Source organism: Glycine max, chromosome 2 (genome assembly GCF_000004515.6).
Source record: "Glycine max cultivar Williams 82 chromosome 2, Glycine_max_v4.0, whole genome shotgun sequence".
NCBI lineage: Eukaryota > Viridiplantae > Streptophyta > Magnoliopsida > Fabales > Fabaceae > Glycine > Glycine max.
The window spans coordinates 13,599,848-13,607,285 of NC_016089.4; the positions used below are offsets into that span (position 1 = coordinate 13,599,848).

General features: G+C 31.8%; 1 pseudogene; it reads right to left on the reverse strand.

Moving 5' to 3' along the window:
- The window catches only part of LOC100799679 (phosphoenolpyruvate carboxylase 4-like), a 36,036-nt pseudogene extending 32,116 nt beyond the window's left edge, over nt 1-3,920 (reverse strand).
- Nucleotides 3,921-7,438: the final 3,518 nt, after the last annotated feature.

The following is a 7,438-nucleotide window of genomic DNA, read 5'->3' on the forward strand; positions in this document are numbered from 1 at the left end:
TGATGTTAGCTACATGGATCACACAATGTTACTGGGTTCAGTTAAAAACCAAATTCTCAGGCTATTCATGTCTAAAATACATTCAATGTAATTTTACATTGGCTATCAACTGCCCAAAATTACCCACCTCTTTTATCCTAGCCTGAGACAATATAAAATTTGACTAAAAAGTACAATATTGGAAAAGTTCCAAGAATATTATTCAAACAAATATTTTGCATGTTAAAAGCTCATTTATTTTTGTCTGCAGTTTTCCCAGTTCAATCATCATTAAACTTGCACTTTCCAAAATGACAGGCAGTAATACTGGACATGTTAAGGTTGTCAATAATATAATGATATTACAGATTCAACTATGCTTCCACTACTAGAAAACTTCTCACGTGTTGAAAAAGAATCATGTAGTTATTTGAGAAAATGAAATCACATAGTAAAAGTACAGGCAGCATGAATGGATATTTGAAGATGCTACCTTTGCTGTCACATTTGGGTTTCCGTCTCTATCACCTCCCATCCAAGATCCAAATTTTATTGGAGTGCAAGTCAATGGAAGTGGTTTTCCTGTGTGCTGCAAGGAAAGATAAATTGCACTGAAAATCTTAAAGAGAAAGAATGTACAAGTTAATTGACATAAATTAAAGATGACAAACCTTCTTTAAAGCGCTGCTAACTCGACGTAAATAATGAGGAACAGCTTTTCAGAGTGACTCCTCCACAATATTCAATACTGGGAGAATTGAAAAATAAATAAACCAAGGGATTCTTCCACTTCTTTTTTTTTTAACAGTGAATCAAATCATGCAAGAGATGACATATTGTTAGATCTCAATATAGACCAGTTATCTGGAGGGTCTATTCTAGAAGGAAGAAATCGAATTAGTTATTAGTTTAATCTTTAGGGCCATCTATCTTTATTATTCTATCTTTATCTTTATTATATCTTTATCTTTATTATTCTATCTTTATCAATTAGTATTCTATCTTTATCTTTATTATTCTATCTTTATCAATTAGTTGGATTAGGATATTATAAATAAGAGTATTCTCATTAGAGGAGGGGGTAGAGAAGAATTAGAAATTGTAAAGGGTTTTCCCTTGGAAGAAGGTTTCCTTCTTGAATAAATTCAGTTTGCTCCCAGTATTTTCCGTTTATTCTTCTATTTTCTGTTTCTCTTGTTTTCTCTGCTGTTAGGGATATTCAATACCCTAACACATATAAATTGTCAAGGATTCTCTCTTAAAAGATTGATTTATTATGTGTTCATGTAGGTGCCTTTGGGGATAACAAGGACAAAACTCTTGAACACTTGGTCAAAATGGCCATAGACCATTCTTAGGAACAACTAAAAAGCCTAAAGCTAAGAGGTAAAGTATATCTAACATATAATACTCAACCAGCTTACCTGCCCTAGCTTCATCAACTGGAGCGGGTTTTGAACGCCTAAGTTCATCTGTCTGCCATATTGAAGTTTTCTCTCCCACCTAAAAAAGCCAATATGATTGATGAGAATAGAAATAAAGTGTGTTAGAAAAAGGAAATCCACTATCCATTCACATTTAAAGATAATCTACCACACTGAAAAACTAGTGGATTTTTTACTTTTGGGGTACAAACACCGGTGGTTAAGTAGAATGGAAATAGTTCAAGAATGGTACCAGATCTTCAATCCACATATCTCGATCTTCAGGGCTAAGATCAGGTCAATCATTATAATCCAAAAGATGCTGCTTGAAGGTGAAAAAGTAGTTAGAGACAACACACTTCCATAATATTTGAGAGATGATATCATAAAGTTAAAGGCTCAAGCTTCCAGTAATTTAATATATTCAGAAAAGAGAACAACTCACAGCAATTTTAAGGTGTTTATATTGCAAGGTACGATGGTTAATTTGAGTGGGATGAGCAGTGAGAACAATTTCAACCTCCTGTGGCAACAAATGAAATTAGATTTTGAATGACAATAGCAATTGGAACCAGATTCTGTTAAAATCCCTGGCAATACACACATAATGTTTCACTAAATTAATAACAAGATAATTGTCAAGAAAGAAAATAATTACATGCTTTAATCTCAGCTTGCAGAGTGCATAGACAACGAAAGATCATATACTTATTTTCATCTATACGTCTCAGACTATGCAGATTAACCAGAAATGAGGAACAAAACCACAGATCTGGAGAAACCCCATCTTGCAACAGGTTGTTAAAGATATCATCACAAGATTTTGCAGCAAGAACCATATTTCATTTTGCAGCAAGAACCATATTTCCTCCTTTACGAACCCTGCAAAAACATAACTTGTTTAAAGAAGTATAGTATTCCCTCAATGTTGTTATTAGTCAAAGGTTCGGCTTATTTTGGAGAGATTGCGGCTTAATTTTGCACAGAGCTCAGCCAAATAAAGACAAGACAAATTATCAACTAATGGAATAAAAAGACAACAATAGTTGGAGACAAGAATGTATACCTATGGTGGGTTTCAGCTATACCCATCAAAGTAAGATGATGGCTAAAGGCACGAGCAAGGGGCAAAGCTTCTTCCAGCGTCATCTTGGATAACTCTGAAGCCAATTGCTTCTCTAGCATCTCAGCCAAGTCCTCCATTCCCGCTTGTCTCATATTACAAGCACTCTAAATACCAAAACAAACTCTTAAGGAATTTTCAACTCCCAGCGATAAAGATTGTTACACTGTTAACCAATTACCAACGAAATCACACATGAATAAAGGTCAATTTTTCAATTATATGGCAATTCATGATTGGATGACACGCTACATTTCTAGTTAGCACTGTTGCTTGTTAGGAAAAAAAAGAGTAAACCACCATTTGAGTCTGTTACATTAGTTCTTACATATAGTCCCTAGCTAAAAGCTAAAACTAAGGAAATTTTAAATAAGTTCCTGAAAATACAATCTGTCTATCACATTAGTCCAAAAATATAAGAAAATTGTGAATTAATGATAATATTAATAAATGTTTAGGGGCCAAAATGGCAATAAGTAGTTATGTTTAAGGACTTAATGAATTCTAGAGACTTATTAGAAATTTCTTTAATTTCAAGGATGAATTTATGTGACAATGCATTACACTTTCACGAACCAAAATGATGATTCACTAAAGGCAAAAACTGTAACTGATACAAAGCAATTGAATTTCCAAACTGAACAAGGAATATTGAAGATTCCATTCGTAACATGAGGAACCCAAAAACTAACTAAAAAAGCAATTAAATTTCCAGCATACGAGGTTTAGCTCAGTCATTATTTGAGTCTTTGCATAAAACAAGAACCCCACATGCATGCGCATTACGCATGTCATGTTTCAACCTTCGCCCATTTCCTCCACAACCGAACAAAACCAAAGACTAATTGATAAAACAGTGATGAAATCACAACGACAAGAACAAAGATAACAAGAAAAAAGAAATTAGAACCCCATCACCGAAAATTCACAAAATCAAGTTAAGATCATTAACAGCATACTCCAATCATTCTAGGAAAAGGTAAAGAAGCAAAACCCATTAAAGAAAACACCAAAAAAAAAAGTGGGGTATTGATTAAAAACCCAAAAACAATTATTTTAAGTGAAAAGAAAAAAGAATAGAAAAATCAGAACCTGTGAAAGGACTCGAATTTTTTCGAGCTTGTCAACGAAGGTGGAGCCAGCCTCCCTCTGGAGAATGTCGTTGAGAAGGTTCCCTAGCAATTTACAGTCATCTTCGAAGCCCTGGAAGGAGATTTCCTCCGCTATGTCGTCAGTGATGTCCGTCATTGTAATGTTCCCACACACACACAACAAAAAACTTAACACACACAAAAAAAAAACGAATACAGAAGAAGAAGAAAGAGAGTGAGAGAGAGGGTTAATGTGTGTGTGGTTGAAGGAGTGAGTAGAGGAGAAAGTGGTGGCATATAATAAGGTGGCAAACAATAACTAACTGGCGCGGAGGAAGGGACCGTTGTGAAATTGTGACGTTTTACTTCCATCCACTTTATAGATTAATACATAAATTAACAATTCTTTTCTCCAATGTTTTAGGATCATATTATTATTATAATATTAATTTAAACTAAGGATTAAGTCTATACTTTAATGCTTAAAATTTGAATGCAGAAAAAGTATTCATTTATGGTGTAACATAGTCAACTGAGCACTGAATTGTTATAAACTTATTTAACGAGTTTGAGATTTTTATGAATTAAAAAAATTTATATATTAATCATAGTATGCTAGACTCATAGAAAAATCATATTTTATAAGAAAGGTAATTTTTCATTATCAAAGTGCATTTGCTTTTATCATAGAAATATTGGAGTATAATAATAATAATAATAATAATAATAATAATAATAATAATAATAATAATATAACTCTAATTATATATTAATTAAAATATCTAACTCTAATTATATATTAATTAAAATATCTAGGTATATTATTGGTGTATTTTAAGTGTGTTAATAAACTAGTATAATTTGTTAACGTACTCATATTAAAAAAAACAAGTATATATACATTAGTAAACTGGAATATATTTTAAAAAAATTCAAAATGTTATTTTTTTGTCAAAATTTAAGCTTGAACATCTGAACCTAAGTGGCATTTTTTAGTTAAATTTTAAATGTAATTTTTGGTGATTAAAAACAATCATAAATTACAAAATAAAAATTAAAAGATCAAATCACAATTTGTGGCTGTACAACAACCACCACACACGTCCAAGGCAAGAGATTCAGATTGAGGGCCCAATTGGTGGCTAGAACAACGGTGTTGCTGGCAAAGTTCAATGTAATCACTGACAACACCATCATAGTCACCCAACGCATCATCAAGAAGCTTCCAATAGGGACAAATTTCAGGCTCACAAATTGCAAGTCCACCCCCGCAAAGCCTCCACCCTACACCCTCACAGATCTGGTTGTCGATGTAGAGGCATCCATCGGAGGAAGAGGCAGTGGTGCACAGTGTCAGGGTTGAGCCAACAGAGGAGGTGGAAGGGCCGACTTGATGAGGAGGAAGTCATCGTCGGAGTCCTAGATTTGGAGGGAGAGAGAAAGAGGGGAAGGCAAACCACTTGTCATCGAGGTTGTCATGGAGGTGAGAGGAGGAGGGACAAGGGCAATAAGGCTTCGGAGTAGAAACAAAGAGGACGAAGGGTAGAGAAAGAGAAGGAAGAGAGGCTAGGATCGTTGGATTAGAGAGAGAGAGAAAGAGAAAGGGAAAGAAAAAGAAAAAGTAGGATAGTGCCTAATTTTTAGTGGACACACATGAGAAACTTAGGTTCGGATTCGTCCAAACCTAACTTCGGGCCAAAAAATAACACATTTCTATTTTGTGAGAACGAAAAACATACAAAATTTTTTACAGAGATATATTCCAAACATTTTGACATTTATAAGAACAACAAATATATTTTAGTCTTATTTTTATTGTTAAAAAATGAGTAATGCTACTAACATACTCTTTAACACACTCCTTCATACACACTTTTCTCCAATGTGTTAAAATGTATTGAAAACTGCAAAATCAAGAGAGAGAAAGTCATTGAATACTATGTGGGACTCACTGAATTTTGTGATTTCAAATAAATTTCAACAAATGAGAGAATGTGTGTTCAAAAGAATGTGTGACCCTAACATTTCTCGTTAAAAAATATAGTAGTTTACATATATAATTGTCCTTTAGTTTATGTTAATCTAAATTAAGAGTGATTTTTTTGTTCAAATGAAAGGATACTAGATGCTAATATAGACCTTCTAATTTTTAAGTGGGTCTATGTTAACATTCCCCATATATAGATAGATATATGAGGAATGTATCTTATATGAGGGTTAGAAGATTAAATTTGGACTGTCTAATCAAACATGAATGATCAAGATTTAATGTCATGTGACCAATTAACCACTTAAAAATTCATGTTATTTTTTTAATAAATCATGTGAATTTTTTAGATTAAACCTTAATACTCCACATATAAGATGTTTCCTCTTATTGGTATTGTTGTAAACTCAACGATGGTTTTTGATAAAACCGTTGTGCTTAGCTTTAAACCAAAGATTGTTTTGCAAAAACCGGTGTGTTAAGCTTCAAATCAAAGAAGATTCTATAAAAATCATCTTGAACACCTTCTTTTAAAGACGGTTTTTCAAATTAAAAAATATTAGTCAATTATTGTTTCATAAAATAAAATAGTAAACAAAATGAAAAATTATTTAAAATGAATTTTTGTAACCATTTTTCTGGCAATTTAATTTTTTTTAACCGACTTGACTTGTTCATCATCAATTTCTTTTTTTTAGTTTTTTCTTCTTGGGTTTTCTTGACCAATGACATGGACAATTCATGTGTTTTCCAAAAAATAAAATTATGGTTTTCATCAGTTTTCAATTGAATTGACTAATATTTTTTTATTTTTTCCTCAGAATATGCTAGACTCATAGAAAAATCATATTTTATAAGAAAGGTAACTTTTTAATTGTCAAAGAAGGGTAGAGAAAGAGAAGGAAGAGAGGTTAGGATCATTGGATAATAATAATAATAATAATAATAATAATAATAATAATATAACTCTAAGTGGACACACATCAGAAACTTAGGTTCGGATTCGTCCAAGCTTAGCTTCGAACCAAAAAAACAACACATTTCTATTTTGTGAGGATGAAAAACATACTGAAAATTTTGCAAGGATAAATTCCGAACATTTTGATATTTATAAGAACAAAAAATATATTTTAGCCTTGTTTTTATTGTTAAAAAAAAAAAAGAGAAATGCTACTAACATATTCTTTAACACACTCCTTCATACACACTTTCTCTTATGTGTTAAAATGTATTTAGTTGAAGAACAAGTTCCACAAAATCTTGAACCTACCAAGTGTGATGGTTGGGATTGGTATGAGTGGGATCATTTGCCACACCCTTTGGTTGGGCCTCTTGAGAAAATGGTCAAAGGAGCTTTCGACCCATTTCCAATTTGATTCTGGTAATTGGTATGATTTTTTTTGTGAGGATTCTTGGATAATCGTACGTTTGGGTTAGGTTTAATATGTTTTTGTATGGAATTTTTGTTTAGTCTAACTTATTGTGATGAAAACAATTATGGTTTGAATCGGCATTCAGGATGCACATAAACTTGCAAAATGTCTAATTCGGAAGCAATACTGATATTGTTTGAATTACGTTCCATTTATTCAAACTTATTTATTAAAAATATTTTTTAAATAAAATAAATAGATTTTTTATATTTTGAGATGTTTTAAACTGCTTTTGGTTTAAAAAATAATAATTTTCTACTTATTTTTTAGAAGTTAACTTTATATGTTTCTTAAAAAAACACTTATTTCACATTTTTTTAAAGTTTAAACAAACTGATCCTTAGTTAAATAATAAAACAATCAATTATTTTGTTACAAATTAATGTAAAAATAAAAAAATA